Source organism: Paroedura picta, chromosome 11 (genome assembly GCF_049243985.1).
Source record: "Paroedura picta isolate Pp20150507F chromosome 11, Ppicta_v3.0, whole genome shotgun sequence".
Classification (NCBI taxonomy): Eukaryota; Metazoa; Chordata; class Lepidosauria; order Squamata; family Gekkonidae; genus Paroedura; species Paroedura picta.
Genome location: NC_135379.1, coordinates 2,622,484 through 2,642,175, shown reverse-complemented (window position 1 = coordinate 2,642,175; position 19,692 = coordinate 2,622,484). Strand labels below are relative to the sequence as shown.

At 54.6% G+C, this 19,692-nt stretch overlaps 1 protein-coding gene across 8 annotated transcripts in view; it reads right to left on the bottom strand.

Annotated features, from left to right (window-relative positions):
- Positions 1-19,692, bottom strand: part of GJC2 (gap junction protein gamma 2) — a 40,314-nt gene that overhangs the window by 5,168 nt on the left and 15,454 nt on the right. Inside the window, exons 1-2 of one of the 8 annotated variants that reach the window (XM_077302653.1) lie at positions 14,809-14,930; positions 11,189-11,352 (exon numbers count right to left, since the gene is read on the bottom strand). The exons of 4 other annotated variants lie outside the window; for them this stretch is intronic. The gene's annotated coding sequence lies outside the window, so the exon portion shown is untranslated. Of the gene's footprint in view, positions 1-4,580; positions 5,363-11,188; positions 11,353-14,808; positions 14,950-19,692 lie in introns of those variants that run through there. 3 more of the 8 variants (XM_077302654.1, XM_077302652.1, XM_077302651.1) reach the window with 3 other exon arrangements.

The window sequence follows — 19,692 nt, the reverse complement described above, 5'->3', positions numbered from 1 at the left end:
TCCACCGGTGGGGTCAGAATTCCAAAAGCCCTCCCACTGTGGCCCCTCAAGGACCAAGACAACACAGCAACACTGCCCCAGACATGGGGGGGGATCGACATGACCGTATGTGGTCGTATCAGCCGATTAACGTTTAACAGATTTTTAAGATATATTTTTTAAATTTTGACTGCCACCCATTCCAGAAGCCTCTCCAGGGCTTTCACGATACCCTGGCTGAGAAAGCCTGCAATAGAAGAACCGAGCAATTGGTTGTTCAGACTTGCTTCATTTTAAAACTTCTTTAATTATTAACTATTTGAATTTTCTCTGTAAATTCTAATTTTTCGAACTTATTTCATCCTGAGGCAATCCGCCCTGACTCCACAGAGACTGGGTGGGCAAAAGGTGTAATGACCCATCATATCATCATCATCATCATTATTATTATTATTTCGATTTATTTCCCGCCACTCCCAAATGGCTCGCGGCGGGTTACAATGTCTTAAAAAACCCATTAAAACTCCCATTAAAAGACTTTAAAATGTCACAACATGGCAGCACAATAATAAGATCCCCTTCCTACCTCCCATTCCTAAAAAAAGGGGGGGTGGAGGAGAAGGAGGTCAACGATGTTCAGGAAGCCCGAGGGAGAGCAGTCGATGTACCCCAGCAGCCCCAGCCTCAACCATAGACCTGGCGGAAGAGCTCCGTCTTGCAGGCCCTGCGGAACGATGGAAGATCCCGCAGGGCCTGCAGCTCTCCCGGGAGGGAGCTCATTCCACCAGGTGGGGGCCAGGACCGAAAAGGCCCTGGCCCTGGCCCTGGTTGAGGCTAGGCGCGCTTCCCTAGGGCCGATCATCATCAATAATAAAAAGGAACCTATTGAGTTCAAATATTTTCTTACATACACACCCTGCTTGTCGGAAGCCCTGCTGGTCAAAACCCCAACACTCGACGGGTGTCAGGAAAGGTTTTGGTGGGCGCCATGTCGGGGAATCCCAGTCCTGCTCTATAAACCTGTGACCTTGGGTTTGCAAGACCTTCTGCGCATGGAGGAACTACGAATTCTGCATCCACTGAACTCAGAAGGCCTAAGGCAAGGGTTCTCAACCTCTCTTTAATACAGTTTCTCATGTTGTGATGACCCCAACCCTAAAATTATCCAAGTGTTCTTGCATTAAACCAAAGTTAAACCGAAGCTGACCAATGGCGTGAAGATCCATTGCTCATGATTCTATATAAACTGTTTTTTTTTTCCTGGGGTTTCTCAGTTCAGTTCTGCCCCTTGTCCCACCATGCCGATCTCGCTCTTTTCCGCTGCTCCAGACAGGCGAACGCTCTCTCTCGATCTACCCCGCAAGGCTGTTGTGCCTCTCCCCCCCCCCCGGGCCAAACTGCTTGCCCTGCTGCGACGCCTGTGAAAGGGTCATTCGACCCCCAAAGGGGTCCTGATTCCCAGGTTGAGAACCACTGGCCTAAGTGGTTACTTGTGAGAGGAGAAAGCGCTCTCTTGTCTCACGTCTTCCGGACTGGTCTCAGAAGCGGAACGGCATGCAGCCTTCTCCGCACAGGCACCTCATCGGGTCTGGTGGGGTCCTTCCATCTGTTGCCGTTGGGTGATGACGGATTTAGCTCAGTAGGAGGGAGGGGGCACAAGACAGAAAGCTCGGATCGCCCCCCCATCCAACACGGCAGAACTGATGATCTAATTCACGGACGGGTTCCAACTGCGTCTGAAGACTTCCTTGTGCAACAAGGAACATAAGCGAGGCATTGTCTGGGGAATAACTAAGGCACGGCCATTTCTGATTGCGCCCTTTCTTGGGTCCAACTGAGCTAAAACAATGTTGTCTTTTTAGGATGCAACGGCATGTGATGCAGGCAAGTCCAGAATCAAACTCCCCACCTTAGTGCTTAGTCTGAAATGCAGGTCTTGTTTTTTTCTCCTCGCCGGGTGGAAAGCGGCTGGGAACCACTTCACAAAAGCAGCCCAAGGAAAGATGGTCCCGTGTTCCACTCCAAGGTTGCCAACCGTCATCTGAAGCCTGGAGATCTCCCAGAATCACAGCTGATATCCAGAGATCCTTCCTCTGATAAGACCCTCAGGAGAGCCCTGCTGGGTCAGACCAGGGAGGGTCCCTCCAGTCCAGCCTCGCGTCTCCCCCAGGGGCCAGCCAGTTCCTCTGCAGGGCCAGCCACAGGGCAGAGAGGCCAAGGCCTTCCCCGGAGAAGACCCACAGAAGAGCCCTGCTGGGTCAGACCAGGGAGGGTCCCTCCAGTCCAGCCTCGCGTCTCCCCCAGGGGCCAGCCAGTTCCTCTGCAGGGCCAGCCACAGGGCAGAGAGGCCAAGGCCTTCCCCGGAGAAGACCCACAGAAGAGCCCTGCTGGGTCAGACCAGGGAGGGTCCCTCCAGTCCAGCCTCCCGTCTCCCCCAGGGGCCAGCCAGTTCCTCCGGAGAGCCAACAGCAGGGCAGAGAGGCCAAGGCCTTCCCCGGAGAAGACCCACAGAAGAGCCCTGCTGGGTCAGACCAGGGAGGGTCCCTCCAGTCCAGCCTCCCGTCTCCCCCAGGGGCCAGCCAGTTCCTCCGGAGAGCCAACAGCAGGGCAGAGAGGCCAGAGCCTTCCCCTGAAGTTGCCTCCTGTCTCTGAATTACGGAGGCCAGCCTCCAGGTCCCCCAGCCTTACAACACATGTCCAGAGATCATTTCCCTGGAGAAGTTGGCTGCTTCGGAGGGCAGACTGTACGGCATTGTACTGCACTGACACAAAGAAGCACGTCTACTTGAAAGGGGGCTTTGTTTCCAAAGCAAGCCTTCAGGGGGGTTCATCCTCACTCTGCCCTAAGACTAGCCAATCCTAGATCCCGCATGATTCCTTTCTTTGCAGGCCAAACACCAAAAAACATTTGTTGCATTTGGGGTTATCCCTTCAGTTAAGCCATTAGTCCAGCTCGGCTGCCTTTCTCCTTCCCCTGACCCACCATAGGCCAGTTGTACATAAAAATGTGCAGCACAAAGGACCTCCACCCCTCACTCTCCAGCCCACCAATTCAGATCCTCTTCCAAAAGCTTCCCATCTCACACAGTGGCTAAACAGTTCCTCTGGAAGGCATAGAGGCCCAGGCCTTCATACGTCCTTGGGCTAATCAGAGTCCAGTTTGAGCTGTGCTCACAGAGCAGTTCTATCCGAGCTCTCTCAGCCCAACCTATCCCACAGGGTGTCTGTTGTGGGGAGAGGAAAGGAAGGCGATTGTACGCCGTTCCTTCAGGTAGTAAAAAGAGGGGTATAAAAACCAACTCTTCCAGCCAATTAAAACACTGCTATCCTATAGACCAGGGGTAGTCAAACTGTGGCCCTCCAGATGTCCATGGACTACAATTCCCATGAGCCCCTGCCAGCATGGGAATTGTAGTCCATGGACATCTGGAGGGCCACAGTTTGACTGCCCCTGCCATAGACTGTGATAGAATTCCATTTTTCTTACACCAAAAGGCCACCGCTGCTCTGGCCTTTGGAGGCTCAATTACTAAGACATCCAGAAATGAGAACAGGGTGAAGATCTTTGTTAAAACTACTGGGGGAGCTAGAAGCATGTCCCAACTGGGGGAAGGGAGTGACCTAGACCTGCCCACTGGCTGACCCACCAGCTCTCTTGTGGGAAAGATGGCTGGCATCTGACGCAGGGGGGGAGGCCCAGAAGAGTAAGAAGAAGGGCGCACATGCACGAATGCAGGGAGTTTGACAAGCTTCGGCCACAAACGGCAGAGTTCGAAGGCTGCAACCCGCCCCTGTGTGAACTTCACCCTCCGTATTTCGGTCTCGCCCGCCACAGGGGATTGCAAAACTGGGGAATAACGGGAAAAGATGGGCTTCCCCCGCAAGACACCCCCACAGAGAGAGGGCTGCAGTCCACAGTAGGCTACGGTGGAATTGGATCTTCTCAGTCTTCAAGAGGCCCCCAGACGCCTGTTTGATTTGTACCCCCAAAGTGTGATTTATTAGCACGCATCCATCCTGGCAAATGGGCCTGTTTGAAAGTGGGGAGAGGATATGGGGCTCTATAAAAGAGAGAGGAGAAAGGTAGTGTGGGATGTGTGTGTGGGGGGGGTGGAGGTTAGGGGAGACAATGGACACAGATTGGCTAGATTGGGATTATCTCTCCCCCCCCCCCCAAGTGATGAACCATCAGGACAGCCAGCTCTGGGATGGAAAATACCTGGAGACTTTGGGGGTGGAGCTGGGAGCAGGCGGGATTTGGAGCAGGGAGGGACCTCAGGGGAGTATAATGCTGTGCCCCCCCCTCCAAAGCAGCCATTTTCTCCAGGGGGACTGATCCCTATGATCCGAGATGACCTGTAAAACCGGGGGGATCCCGAGGTCCTGACTCAGGGCTGGCATCCACCCCGGGCTATAGATTTCCAACGGCAGTGGCATTTCCCAGACAATACCAAAGAGATCAGAAAGGGGTGCTGGCGTGAAGGAACGTTTTTAAAAGCGCCCCTCCCCAACAGACACATCCCACCCCCCACAAATCTTCCGGATCCCCAACCCTCCACGCCAGAAAGGAGCGGGCATCTGGAGGGGAAGGCAGTACTCACAGAGGCAGGGGGTTCCTGGCGCTGGCCTCCCTCGCCCGCCGAGCGCTCCCTTGGACGTGTTTCCACAAGCGGTGCCGTTTCAGGCCGGGGGGGTTGATGCACAGCCCCATCAAAAGCGACGTCTGGCCAGGAGCAAACTTTTAAACATTTCCTGCCAGACTCCGCCTTTTGGACCACAAAGCACCCCCCTCAAAAAAAAAGGGGGGGGAAACAGCCTAGAGGCACCCAGGCATCCTATAGCAGCACAATCCCAGTTTTGCTGTCCTAGAGAAAGGCTTTCCGAAAGGAGGTTTCCTCCAAACACACGAAAGAATCCCGGTTCGGTTTCCCTCTCCTTTGGATGTGTCCTCCCTGGAAGAAGCTGAACAAGCCAGTCAGGTATATATATATATATATATTTAAGGAAAAGAAAGCAAGTCAAAGACTCCGCCTCAAACTTCCCTTCGAAAATCCTTCTGCCTAATGCTGGGAGGAAGTTAAGGCCGCCCGTTCGGGGGAACGGTAAGAGTTTCGGAAGGACGAAAGCATGACTAATGAGAAACATCTGGGGCGCGCATGGCCAGAGCTCTGCGAGGGAAGCAAGAAGAGACCCCCGCCCGCCCGCTGCAAGGCCTGATCTGGGCTGAAAGTTTCGGCCTCGTGCACCGGAAGCTCCCTTCACTCAAAAAGCCCTTTGGGGGATTTATGGCAGGGGGGCCTGGCCCTGCCGGTCCAGATCCCAACGTCTGCAAATGGATTGCAGGGTTTTGCGGTGGTCTTTTCCTTTGTGCAACCTGGGAAACTGCTGTGTTGGGTCCTCAATAGAGCTGTCAGAGCCCTCCTGGTCCCCAGCAGGGGTTGGGGGGGGGGGGTTGGTTGCCAGATCCAGGTTGGGAAGCGCTTGATGGTTCGGGAATAGAGTCAGGGGAGGGCAGTGACCTCGGTGGAGTAGAACGCCTCGGGGTCCACCCCCCCCCCCAAAGCAGCCGTTTCCTCTAGGAGAACTGATCGCTGCAGCCTGGAGAGGAGCTGTAATTCCAGGGGATGCCCAGGTTTCACCTGGAGGCTGGCATCCCTACTCCTCTATTGGATAATGGTAGTTAGGTGGGCCTGAGTGAGTCTCATATAAAAACCCTGCCCAAGAAGAGTGGGGCTTCTTTGCCCTCCAGGGGATCACAAGTTTGATTCAGGACTTTGAAAACGATTTCCAGAGACTTTCCAAATAGTGAGCACCTGGTTCAGGTGCTGGTAACAAACAGCCATGGAGACTGGAGGGTGGTCTCATCCTCTGAATTCCAGATCCAGGAGGCAGCAGCAGGGAAGGCCTCAGCCTCTCTGCCCTGTGGCTGGCCCTGCAGAGGAACTGGCTGGCCCCTGGGTGAGACAGGAGGCTGGACTGGAGGGACCCTCCCTGGCCTGACCCAGCAGGGCTCTTCTGAGGGTCTTCTCAGGGGAAGGCCTCGGCCTCTCTGCCCTGTGGCCGGCCCTGCAGAGGAACTGGCTGGCCCCTGGGTGAGACAGGAGGCTGGACTGGAGGGACCCTCCCTGGCCTGACCCAGCAGGGCTCTTCTGAGGCTCTTCTCAGGGGAAGGCCTCGGCCTCTCTGCCCTGTGGCTGGCCCTGCAGAGGAACTGGCTGGCCCCTGGGTGAGACGGGAGGCTGGACTGGAGGGACCCTCCCTGGCCTGACCCAGCAGGGCTCTTCTGAGGCTCTTCTCAGGGGAAGGCCTCGGCCTCCCTGCCCTGTGGCTGGCCCTGCAGAGGAACTGGCTGGCCCCTGGGTGAGACGGGAGGCTGGACTGGAGGGACCCTCCCTGGCCTGACCCAGCAGGGCTCTTCTGAGGGTCTTCTCAGGGGAAGGCCTCGGCCTCCCTGCCCTGTGGCTGGCCCTGCAGAGGAACTGGCTGGCCCCTGGGTGAGACGGGAGGCTGGACTGGAGGGACCCTCCCTGGCCTGACCCAGCAGGGCTCTTCTCAGGGTCTTCTCAGGGGAAGGCCTCGGCCTCCCTGCCCTGTGGCTGGCCCTGCAGAGGAACTGGCTGGCCCCTGGGTGAGACAGGAGGCTGGACTGGAGGGACCCTCCCTGGCCTGACCCAGCAGGGCTCTTCTGAGGGTCTTCTCAGGGGAAGGCCTCGGCCTCTCTGCCCTGTGGCCGGCCCTGCAGAGGAACTGGCTGGCCCCTGGGTGAGACAGGAGGCTGGACTGGAGGGACCCTCCCTGGCCTGACCCAGCAGGGCTCTTCTGAGGGCCTCATCAGGGGAAGGCCTCGGCCTCTCTGCCCTGTGGCTGGCCCTGCAGAGGAACTGGCTGGCCCCTGGGTGAGACGGGAGGCTGGACTGGAGGGACCCTCCCTGGCCTGACCCAGCAGGGCTCTTCTGAGGGTCTTCTCAGGGGAAGGCCTCGGCCTCTCTGCCCTGTGGCTGGCCCTGCAGAGGAACTGGCTGGCCCCTGGGTGAGACGGGAGGCTGGACTGGAGGGACCCTCCCTGGCCTGACCCAGCAGGGCTCTTCTGAGGGTCTTCTCAGGGGAAGGCCTCGGCCTCCCTGCCCTGTGGCTGGCCCTGCAGAGGAACTGGCTGGCCCCTGGGTGAGACGGGAGGCTGGACTGGAGGGACCCTCCCTGGCCTGACCCAGCAGGGCTCTTCTCAGGGTCTTCTCAGGGGAAGGCCTCGGCCTCCCTGCCCTGTGGCTGGCCCTGCGGAGGAACTGGCTGGCCCCTGGGTGAGACGGGAGGCTGGACTGGAGGGACCCTCCCTGGCCTGACCCAGCAGGGCTCTTCTGAGGGTCTTCTCAGGGGAAGGCCTCGGCCTCTCTGCCCTGTGGCTGGCCCTGCAGAGGAACTGGCTGGCCCCTGGGTGAGACAGGAGGCTGGATTGGAGGGACCCTCCCTGGTCTGACCCAGCAGGGCTCTTCTGAGGGTCTTCTCAGGGGAAGGCCTCGGCCTCCCTGCCCTGTGGCTGGCCCTGCAGAGGAACTGGCTGGCCCCTGGGTGAGACGGGAGGCTGGACTGGAGGGACCCTCCCTGGCCTGACCCAGCAGGGCTCTTCTGAGGGTCTTCTCAGGGGAAGGCCTCGGCCTCTCTGCCCTGTGGCTGGCCCTGCAGAGGAACTGGCTGGCCCCTGGGGGAGACGGGAGGCTGGACTGGAGGGACCCTCCCTGGCCTGACCCAGCAGGGCTCTTCTGAGGGTCTTCTCAGGGGAAGGCCTCGGCCTCCCTGCCCTGTGGCTGGCCCTGCAGAGGAACTGGCTGGCCCCTGGGTGAGACAGGAGGCTGGATGGATCCTCACAGGTGTGACCCAGCAGGGCTCTTCTGAGGGTCTTCTCTGGATAAGGCCTTGGTCTCCCCGCTCTGTTGTTGGCTCTTCAGAGGAACTGGCTGGCCCCTGGGTGAGACGGGAGGCTGGGCTAGATGAGCCATCGGGCCGATCCAGCAGGGCTTTTCCTATGTCCTTATCAAGGAAGATCTTGGCCTCTATGTTGGTCTTAAAGGTGCCTCTGGACACAAAGTTCATTCTGCTGCTTCTGATCAACATGGCAACCCAACCAAATCTATTTACATGGAGCTGTTTCCTTATGTGTGTCTACCTCTTTCTTTCTCTCTCTCTCTCTCTCTCTCTGGCCACGCTACCAAAGTAACTGCTTAGGATGGCACAGTGACTAGACCTGCATTATGCAGGGGGTTGGACTAGATGACCCTAGGGGGGGAAAGAATCCTGAAAAGCCCATGGGCTTTTCAAGGCACGAGAAAGCCCAATCTCCTGCCTCCACATAGTAACTCTGGACTTCCCTGACGGCCTCCCATCCAGCTACAGACCCTGCTTAGCTTCCAAATTCAAGTTCCAGCTAGTCTGGACTATTTTGGTTCTTATGAAGTTCAAAAGAAATGGACCAAACCTGATCTCTATTAGGATTTTCAGGATGTATTTGCATTTATAAATATTCACATTCCTCTTCTCTTCCCCGTTGGGATACAAAGTAACTGGGAACACAGTCCTTCCCTCCTCCCTTATCCGACAACAACCCTGTGCAGTAGGCCAGGCCAATAGTTTGCAATGGGTCCAAGGTCACCAGAGTTTGCATTAATGGGATTTTGGGAGAGGAGTTGAGTTTCAGGTGGAGAGACATCACGGTCTCAGGTGGTGCCAGAAACGGCACCAGGGCAAAGACATCCAGACAGGAATGAATGCGCGGAAGGGAGGAAGCCATGAGCACGGAGAGGCGCATTTTTAAACAAAGAAATAAAGACAAAAGAGGTGGCAGGATGTGCCACTAGGCAGATAAGATGACAGGGAACACACAACAGTCATTGTTTCAGCCGATGGCTCTGACCAGTTCAGATAGGAAGAGAAGAAGCCCCAAAGCCCCAGGGGAGATTCTCCGCCCTGCCACGCTGACAGACGAGGGCACAGGGTAGCTAAATTACCGTTCCTGTTATATTGTTGTTGTCTAAGATCACTCAAATTGTGTTATTCAGAACCCATGTTAGATTATTGCTGTTGTATTTGACTATGTTATATTTTAGGTCGTTCCATGTATCCCCCTGTGATGTTATATGTAAACTGCCCTGAGCTGTATGGAAAGGCGGTATAAAAATCTAATAAATAAATAGCCAAACAAACAAGCAAACAGATAAAACATGGCATTCCAGTTGGGCGGCCACAGGTGATCCCGGTGGGATGAAAAGAAGAATTTTCATGGCTCTCGAACCACTTTGAACTCTTTGATTCGGCCCTCAACTTCCGTCCACTGAAGCCCAACAAAATGCACCCTGGAATCCCAAAATTGTCAAGGCTTTAAGATGAACCTGGACCCGGGTGTGGCTGAACACTTGCCCATCCTCCCTAACCGCACAAAGGACATCCTGTGAGAAAGGTGGGGATGGGAGAGCTCTGAGAGAACTGTAACTGGCCAAGGTTACCCAGTTGGCTGCATGCGGAGGAGGAATGGGGAACCAAAGCCAGTTCTCCAGATTAGAGGCTGCCGCTCTTCACTGTGACACCACGCTGGCTCCCAAAGGGAGCAAAGGAGAGTGAGCAAGAGCAAAATCTTAGCCCTTTTCTCCCCGGCAGGAGGCATCTCACCGAATGGGCCTCCTCAGAAGAGTGGGATCTCTGCCAGGGTCCCGTCTGCTTCGACCCTGAGCCCTGCAAGGCTTGGGAAGCACCCTTCAAAAGTCTCTCTACTTTTGGAAACCTCCACCAAAACATTAAAATGCATTTTTATGTTTGGGCAGAGGTATATCTATGTCCACGTAAACCACCCCCTCCCACGGACGTTTATCCCAGCAAGCGGATGAAGAGCCACAAAAATAAAACACTCCAGGTACTTGTATACAGAGCAGTGCAAAATAGCAGGGAAGCCAGAGAGGAAGGGACAAATATTTGGTCTCTCAAGCAGCTACTAACCACACGTTGCAGGAACAGATAAACACCCTTCAGGCACGGAAGCTTAAATGGCCGGCAGGATTTTCCACAAGGCCCCCTTGGGCAGCAGGGCAGGCTGCTATGAGAGTTGAGAAACGCGTCCAGCTCAATAAGGGACAGCATAGGGTTGCCAACTTGGGTTGTGATATTCCTGGAGAGCTGGAGGAGAGGGTGAAGCCTGGGGAGGGACCTCATTGGGGTATCACACCATCAAGTCTACCCGCTGACTCTGCCATTTTTCTCCAAGGTAACTGATCACTTTAGCCCAGAGATCAACTCTAATTCCAGGAGATCCCCAGGCCCTACGCCCGTACCTTGTTGATGGTCTACCCACCCAAGTGCTGGATTCTTATTATTTTATGACTCCAAATTACAGCAAAGGTTGAGTCCGGGGACACCTTGAAGGCCCACAAAACACTGCATGTAAGTCTTCGTGCACATGCACACTTTGTCAGAGACCTGCACTATCTGCAGAAGTGTGCATGCACACAAAAGTGAAGTCATTCACAAACTGTCGGGAAGGGGGACAGCTGCCTTGAGAGTGCCAACCTCCAGGTGGGCCCTGGAGATCTCCCAGAATTATAACTGATGTCCAGACTGCAGAAGAAAGGGGCTGCTTTGGAGGGAGGACGCTGTGGCATTATATCCCACAAAGCCCCTCCCCTCTCCATGCTCCGCCCCCAAAATCTCCAGGAATTTCCCAAGTCTAATTCCAAAGGCTCTGCAGCTGGCGGCTCTAGACGGCACCCCTCCCCCAATATTGGGACAATGACGCCTGCATCGATTGGGGCAGCTCTTTGCATGCGCTGGCACACGGGTGCTCACAGAACACTGCAGGATGAGACCCTTCCCTTGGAACCTGGCCCAGCTCTGGTTCTCATCTAGCCTTTCTCAACAGCAATTCATACCCAGAAGCTTTCCCTGTGGCCAAGAGGAGCCCTTCCCTGCATACTGCTGCCTCCTGAAGTCCCCTGGCAGCCAGAAAGCCACACGCCAGTGAGCGCAACCACACTCAGGGAGCGGATCACGGCACACTTGAGCTCCCCCCCTTCCTTTCCTTCTTGTCTGTTCCCTCTCCAAAAACAGCACCGGGAGAATCAAAATGTCAGAGGCCGCAGTGAAGTGATTAGCTCCGTTACAAAATTTGCTTCCCTTTCCTGAGGCGGCGGCTGAAAAACAGAGTCATAAAAATGCACATCGTGAAGGGCACCTCTGGCTGGCCGTGGATTGCTTCTTACTTCTGTGCTCCTCCACTGGGGCTCTGGAAACCTGCATAACAGGATGCGGTGGAGCGTTGACCATTTCCCCCTCCTCATTTTCTCGGCCTCCCCTTTTCTGAATGAAGCAGGGCCAGAAACCGTATTATCGGAGACTCTGTGAACGGAAGGAAATAGAGTGTCCAGCCAACGTCTGCCTTTCCTTGCCGTTCCCATGTGCAGCCTGTTCCACGGGTGGAGTTCAGAGGGCAGGAGCGCTTGAATACCGAGGAGGAGAGGGGGGAGGGACACAGAGGCGCATGGGAAAAGAGGTGCGCTGGGAAAGGCCGCCCTGCAGTGGCCCAGGCACACCTGTGAAAGGAGCGGAGGGTCACCTCCGTTGGAGCAGGAAGCCGGACAGTCCCCGAGAAAAGGAAGCAGAAAGGCAAAGAGAACAAAGTGATGGAAAGATTTTTTTTTTCTGTGCTGAGCATCGGTGGGAAAGGGAAGGCGACCCTTTGGGGAGGGGAGAGCTCAGAGAGGAAAGAGCCCTGGCCGCGTGGTCTGCCCGAGGCCTAAGCATGCAGTTCCCAAGCTCTTGCCTCCTGTTGGCTCCATCCCCAATCCGGATTTTGGGATATTGGCAAATGCAAACTAGAAGGAAGCAGGTGGACGGCTGTCAGGTTCCGTGGCCAGTCTCAACCAAGGGAGGCAAACTCAGGGCTCTGGCTAGAAAACTTGGCCGTTTATTTGGGAGAGAGCAAATGGCTCCGCAAGACTCCCCTGCTGCCAAAGACACAGAGCAGGTCTAGAAGGAAAACTCCCCCTTCCCTTGGGGACGCAATCCCGTTTCACACCCAACAAGTCTTGTCCTCAGCGGGGCGGCCGGTTGAGGGTGGGCACCTCCAGGTGGGAAGCAACAGCCACAACACCTGGGCACACGAGAGGGAGCCAGGCGGCCCCAGAGTAGGGGGACTCAAGGCAACATCAGGGCAAGCTCCCCCCCCCCCCCCGGAGCCACTGAATAACACACTTTCAATGCGCTTTGCGGCTGGATTCTGCCCCGTGAAATGGCCAAATCCACTTACAAACAGTCGCTGAAGTGCATTGAAGCGGCATCGTTTAGCACGTGCGGAAGCAGCCAACGGCTTTACAAACGCTCTGGGGCTTCTCAGCCGACTTTCAGGTCTGGCCTGAAGCTCATGGCGGATGCCGTAGCGCTCCCCTTTTCCTTCGTGCAGGGGGAACACCAAACACGCTCCGAGACGGAATTTGGATCGACGCTTGGACTGGAGACAGAGCTGCCTTTCCGTTTTCTTTTCGACGGCAGGGGACTGATCGGGGGGCTGCAGCGTCTCATCGGACCCCGCCGTTTGCTGTATTTCATCACAGCCTCTGCAGATGCATTTCTTCGGAATGCATCTGCTTCATCCCCAAGAGAGGCTGCCCAGTGGGCCTCAGGCCACATGCATGCTTGCCCTGTGCGCATCTCCCTGCCTCCCTTAGCTGTCCATGCCAGTAGAAGCTGCAGGTGCACGGAGGCACCTCAATGGAGTACAATACTGCGGGGTCCCCCCTCTAAAGCAGCCATTTTCTCCAGGGGGACTGATCTCTTTATTCTGGAGATGCGTTATAATTCCAGGGGATCTCCAGGTCCCACCTGGAGGCTGGCATCACTAACAAGACTTGTTAACAAATATTGGAGAGCATAGCCCTGATTTTTTTCTGGAGAGGGTGGAATCTCCTAGGTTTGCACTCAATGCATTTATTTATTTACTTGCTTGATTTCTACCTCCCCTTTCTCCCCAAAGTGGAACCTGAAGCAGCTCACCCTGTTCTCCTCTCCTGTTTTAGCTTTACAACACTCTTGAGAGGTAGGTGCGGCTGAGACTGTGCGACCCACCCAATGCCACCCAGCAAGCTTACCTGCCAGATCTGGGTTTTGAACCTGGGTTTCTAAGATCCTACTCTGACCCTTTCAACGCTACACCACACTGTCAATTAACAGGAAGAGTTGTGAAAAATCAGCAGCAACAACAACAAAAAATCAGCTCTGAAATTTTGGGGAGCCATGCACTCCCTCAGAATTAAAACAGAGATTGCAATTTTCTGTCTATTGCTCAACAATGAACCCTCAGCTTGCCAAATCTTTCTCTCCCTCATTTGTCTGGGATCCCCAAGAATTAGGGAGATCAGTATTATTACAATTCAGCAGAATATGTATTTACTTCATTTATACCTTCCTTTACTCCCAAGTGGGCACTCAAAGGGGCCCCAATTATTCTCCTCTGTTTAATCCACCCAACAACCTTGTGAAGTAGGTCAGGCGGAGAGTCACCCATCCGGGCTTCCATGGCACAGGAAGATTTGAACCCGACTCTTGTTACATGGCTGTTTCTGTACACAACAGACACCATCCTGACCTGCGCATGCATTACGATAAAGTTGCTTTAAGCGGCCTCATTAAATCTATCATCTATAAATATATTAAGTCAAACAACTGAATGTGCAGAGAGAAAAGTACACAGCCGCATACCTCTGCAGATGTAAAATAAAATCAGAGTCCAGGAGCACCTTTAAGACCAACAAAGATTTATTCAGGGCGTGAGCTTTCGAGTGCTTGCACTCGAAAGCTCACGCCCTGAATAAATCTTTGTTGGTCTTAAAGGTGCTCCTGGACTCTGATTTTATTGTGCTACTTCAGACCAAGATGGCTGGCCATTTGAATCTCTGCAGATGTCTTATCCTTTAAACAACTGTTTGTCTTTACGATTAAAAGCTTAGGATGTTGATCAACCCTTTTGATTTCGACGAAAATTCTTTTAAAAGGGACTGGGGGGGGGGCGGGAGAATCAAGCTTTGTGCCAGTGGAGTAAATTAATATTACTCTGCCCTCCCAGACCGGGATGGTCCAAGCTAGCCCGATAGCGGCAGAGCTCAGAAGCTATGCAGGGTCAACCGTGTTTCCTATTTCATGGGAAGACCACTGAGGAAGCCCCGGGTTCCTGTGCAGAGGCAGGCAATGGCAGACCCCTCCAAACACCTCTTGCCTTGACCTGGACGGCCCAGACTAGCCCCATCTCGTCAGACTTCAGAAGAAGAAGAAGAATTGGTCCTTATATGCTGCTTTTCTCTACCTGAAGGCGGCTCAAAGCGGCTTCCATTCTCCTTCCCTTTCCTCTCCCTGTGAGGTGGGTGAGGCTGAGAGAGCCCTATCGGCCAGAACAGCTTTACCAGTGCTGGGGCAAGCCTAAGGTCACCCAGCTGGTGGCACGTGGGGGAGGTTGGAATCAAACTTGGCTCGTCAGACTAGACGTCCGCACTCTTAACCACTACAGCAAACTGGCTCAAACTGGAAGCTAAGCAGGGTCAGCCCTGGTTAGTCTTGGATGGGAGACCACCAAGGAAAGCCCGGCTTGCTCTGCAGGGGCATCAATGGCAAACCACCCCCGTCCCTCCCTTGCCTTGAACCTCCTATGGGGCGCCCAGAAGTCAGCTCAACTCCGCCGGACTTGTCGCACACGTGATTCCCCCTGGCTGCTTGCGCTGCCTGAGAGTCAGCACCTGTGCCCTGCCCCGCTGTCGGGAAGATGCTCCTTTCTCCGGCGGCAGCGTGTGTCTTTCGGTACGGTACCTTGTCCTGTGAGCGGGGGCCCCAGCAGCTCTGGGGAGAGAGATGGAAAATTCTGCCGACGCTCAGACCATCGGCTAAGCAGCCAGCTGGCGAGGTGGATGATGCACAGGGAGTGTGATGCCCTGCGACTGCGGCCGGGGCTTCCTGGAGGGGGGGTTTTAGGTGCCTCTGAGCAGGAAGGGTTGGATGCGCACATGGGAGGAGGTGGGGCGGGTGTTACCGGTTCCCGGGAGCAAGGAAGGATTCCAGCGATGCCTGCTCAGACATGCAAAAGTTGTTGAAGGGGGCATGTCTGGACTGGGGGGGGGGAGGAGGGACACACTACATCACTCCAAGAGCACATAGAGATAAATGAGAGCCAGTGCAGGATCAGTGTGGTTAAGAGTAGCAGCTTCTAATATGGAGAACTGGGTTTGATTCCCCACTCCACTGCCTCCACATGCAGCCAGCTGGGTGACCTTGGGCCAGTCACGGTTCTCTCAGAGCTCTCTCAGCCCCACCCTCCTCACAGGGTGTCTGTTGTGGGGAGAGGAGGGGAAGGTGACTGTAAGCCGCTTTGAGACTCCTTCAGGTACTTAAAGGCAGGGTACAAAATACCCCAGCTCTTCTTCTTCTTCTTCTTTGTCTTAACCTGGGATCTGCCCTCTAAATCCCTCTTCTCTCTTTGTCATTTTAAACTGGATGCGGAATCCACACAGTGAGCCGTCTCTGAAATGCTATGGTTGTTTCAAGCAGTGGCCCCCTTTTTCCCTGCATGATTTTCCTCGGACTTCTTTCTGAACCTTCTCCACAGAGCTATTGCACTAAACCGAAAGAGCAGTTCGGGGCTGTGGAGGCAGCATTGAGGTGCCTTGATCCCCCCCCCCCCGGTGCTCAATCAGAATATTAAAAAAAAAAGTCTATGGAAGATCCTGTGGTAAAGTGGGCTGGGGGCGGCGGGGGGTGGGGGTCGCATCGTAGGAAACACTGTGGACGTTTTAAGCAGCGCTCTACAGCAATTCAGAAGTACGACAAAGAGGTCGAAAACGGAAGAAGGCAGGTTTCCCTCAAGGGTGGCTCAAGCACACTTTGTTCATCTGGCGCAAGCAGGTTGGTGTGGACAGGTAAATGAATTCCACTAGCATCCGGTTACCAAAATGGGTAGCAACCAGTCACTAAAATGGACTGCACATGCTGCTGGATGCCCACATGGCCTTCCATGCCTCTGCAGGTCTCTCCTGAGCACACCGTGCCCTCCATCTCCCACAGACGCGGGGCAAGCTGGCCTTTTGGGATGGGGAGTAGGGTTCTCGCTCTCCTTCTGACTGCAACCTAAATGTGAACTGGATCTATGTGAATAATCTTAAATTTACCTTTTTTTGCAATAGACTTTGGGGGAGATTTATTGACTGCTCAGAATGACACTTTCACGCTTGGGCCAAACTCTGCTAGATTAACCAAAAGTCCCAATAATACACTCGGAAAGACTCTTCCGTTTTGAGATCGGAGGTGCAGCAAAACAGCTGTGGCCACGGCCCCCCAGGGCTGAGAATGAGCAGTCTAAAAACCTGCCCAAAGGGGGAGGGGGGGAAATCAGAAGAGAATAAAAAGGGCAGCTGTGAAAACAAAGATTAAAGCCTCTGCACAGAAATGAATTCTGCCCCCAATTCATGGCTGGCTTTTCCTTCCTTAGTGAAGAGGGCATATTTTTCATGAATGAGCCTCTAAGAACAGAGGAAGGGAAGGGGTGGGTCAAGCCCCCACCTGCAGTTCTCTTCAAAACCCTCCCTTTCACTTTTGCTGGGGCCACCTGCCCCATGCTGGCAACTCCCCCGCACTGCTCCATGGAGGGGCAAAACCACGGGAAGATCTGGGCCTTCTGGTATCCTGCCTACCTAGCTGGTTCCGCACATGATGGTCCGTCGCTTTGCACCCAGAAGGGCCCAGGTTCAATTCTTGACATTCCCAAAAGACCAAGGGAATAGGAGATGTGACAGAAAGATACACATCAGAACTCACCGGCTGGTGGAGCTTGATTTGGGAGGGTCTGGCAGTGCAGTCTAGTGGTTAAAGGGTTCCCCCAGGACTAGAGGAATACCAGCTCAAATCCCTGCATGTCATAAAAGTCAAAGGTGAAACTGGACTACCTCCAAAGTTTGCTTTGAATGTAGAATAGAAGACAGGAGAACATCAGGAGAGCCTGATAGATCAGGCCAGAAGACCATCTTGTCCAGCCTCCTGTCTCACACACAGCCGCCAACCAGTTCTTCTGGAAGGACAACCAAGGAGCAGAGAGGCTGAAGCCTTCTCCTGATAAGAACCTAAGAAGAGCTGTGCAGGATCAGACCAGTGAGGGTCCATCTCGTCCAGCCTCCCATCTCACCCAGTCAACCAGTTCCTCTAGAGCAGGGGTAGTCAAACTGCGGCCCTCCAGATGTCCATGGACTACAATTCCCATGAGCCCCTGCCAGCATTCGCTGGCAGGGGCTCCTGGGAATTGTAGCCCATGGACATCTGGAGGGCCGCAGTTTGACTACCCCTGCTCTAGAGGGCAGAGAAGCTGAAGTCTTCACAAGAACGTCAGAAGAGCCCTGCTGGATCTGGCCAGGGAGGGTCTAGTAGTCCATCTAGTCCAGCATCAGCTAATTTCTCCTCCACCTAACCCTTGCCTTTCCCTACATTCTCCTCCCGATCTCCCCAGGGTCGGTCCCAGCCTACTGTAATTCCAGCCTCAGCAAAATGATAGCGATCTTTTTTTCAAAAGCTATTAAGAGCAAAGAATAGGTAATAACCCTTATATGTCATCACAGCTTCCACTGGCAACAGACGGGGTCAGTTCCTGTGAGACGGGGAAACCTGTCCGCTTTTCAATAGCTGGAACTAGGTGTAGCCGAGGTCTCCGCGGAATGAGTCAAAGGCAAGGCATGTCGCTTTGGAAGCCCTTGGCCCGTTCGGTCTTAATGCGCTGGGGGGGGGGGAGGCCAGGAAATGAACAATCCTTTCCAACGGGCACCGTTTCAAGCCTCCTTTAATTTTCCACCGGCAACAGGGAAATTCGGTCCTCGCCTGTTGCTAAGGGGCAATTAGAATGGACAAGTTTTTGCCAAAGGCGAGAACCACGCAATTGTGCCCCCTGCGTCTCTCTGCAAAAGCGCATGGGTGCGCATAACGGCCTCGCTTTAATCTCTGTTTTAAAGGACCTCAGGGAGCTGGGAATTGTGAGTGTCCTGCCTAGTGCAGGGGGTTGGACTAGATGACCCAGGAGGTCCCTTCCCACTCTATGATTCTAGGATTCTGTGAAGGTTCAAGGGGGTGGCAGGTGACAGTGGATGAACGATAGGGTTGGAAGAATCGAGTTGGAAGGGACCTCCTGGGTCATCTAGTCCAACCCCCTGCACTTTGCAGGACACTCACAATCCTATCCCTATGATTCTAAGGAACTGCAACCGTAGCAGTCAGAATGTCAGACTCAAATTGGGGAGACCCAAGCTCAAATCCCCACCCTGCCACATCCCTGGGCGATGTTCGCTCCGTCACTCTGCCTCTCAGTCTAATCTACCTCACAGGATTGTTGTGAGGACAAAAACATCAGATGCCCTTGGCTTCCCGGAGGAAGAGAAGGCTCAAGACGGACTAGGTGCAGCTAGGCGTTCATCTGAAGCAGGAGGACAAAGTCTGAGCCCTACGTAGACATGCGGACACCTTTTTGGACGAAAGAGCCAGCGTGTGTGCTGTTTTTGCCCCTGAGAACGGGGACGAGTCCCCGGATAAACTTGCGGTTTGTATTGCATGACCAGCGGGGTGCAGCCTGAGCGTAGCATGAGAAATCACTCAGCAGCCCAAGACGTTCTGGAATATTTTGCCACTCCCTGGGGAAATAATAAAGGAAGATGTGGACAAAGCAGGAGACAGAATCAGGGATACGAACTTCAGAAGGAAAGCCGAGCAGAGATTCCCTCCTTTGCTGGTGGAGCTCCATGCGCAGATGACCCTCCTTGGCCATTAGCACACCTCAGGGAATCTGGAACCTTCACACCCATCCTGCCACCTCCCCCTTCAAGCGGTCTTGGCCTGCGCTGCAAATATTTGTTTTGGCTCCCAGGCGAGGGCTTCCCACTCATCGGGAGCAAGAACAATGTGGACTCCCCCCCCCCTCTGGACATTCCTCCCTCCACATTCCTTGGCCTGCCCCAGCCAAAGCCTTGCAGACTTGGGGGAAGTCGCTTTGTCCCTCTCCCACCAGCGTCCTTCGATGACGTGGGCGCCTGTCCCTCTGTTGCCTCATAAGTGTGGAAACAAAAAACCTGGGACAGAAAAGAGTCCTTGGGAGAAAGGGTCTCTCCTTGGCTGGAGCCTGCTTTGTATCCTGGGCCAGAGGAGAAGCCTGCAAGATGGACGAGGAGACAGGACTGCTGCGATCCGGGGAATCTCCTTGCAGAAAGGAACCCACTTGGTGACCCTGGGATCCAACCAGGCAAGATCCAATAGGGTTGCCAGCTCTGGGCTGGGGAAGACCTGGAGTCTTTGGGGGAGGAGGCAGGAGTGGGCAAGATTTGGGGGCAGGGAGGGATCTCTGTGTAGAACGCCATACAGACACCCCCCCCCACCAACACATCCATTTTTCTGCAGGGGGACTGATCTCTGTAGCCTGGAGATGAGCTGTGATTCTGGGGGGTCCTCAGGCCCCATCTGGAGGCCGGCATCTCTAAGATGGGAATTGTGGGGCTCTGACGGGCAGTCACTGCTCAACCACTGCTGCAGGGCTGCCAGGTCAGGGTCAGGAAGTGCCTGATGATTTGGGGGAGGAGCCCGAGGGGGCGGGGTTTGGGGAGGGGAGGGGCTTCCATGGCTGGGACGGCCAAGAGCCCACCTTCCAAAGTGGCCGTTTTCTCTTGGGGAACTGAT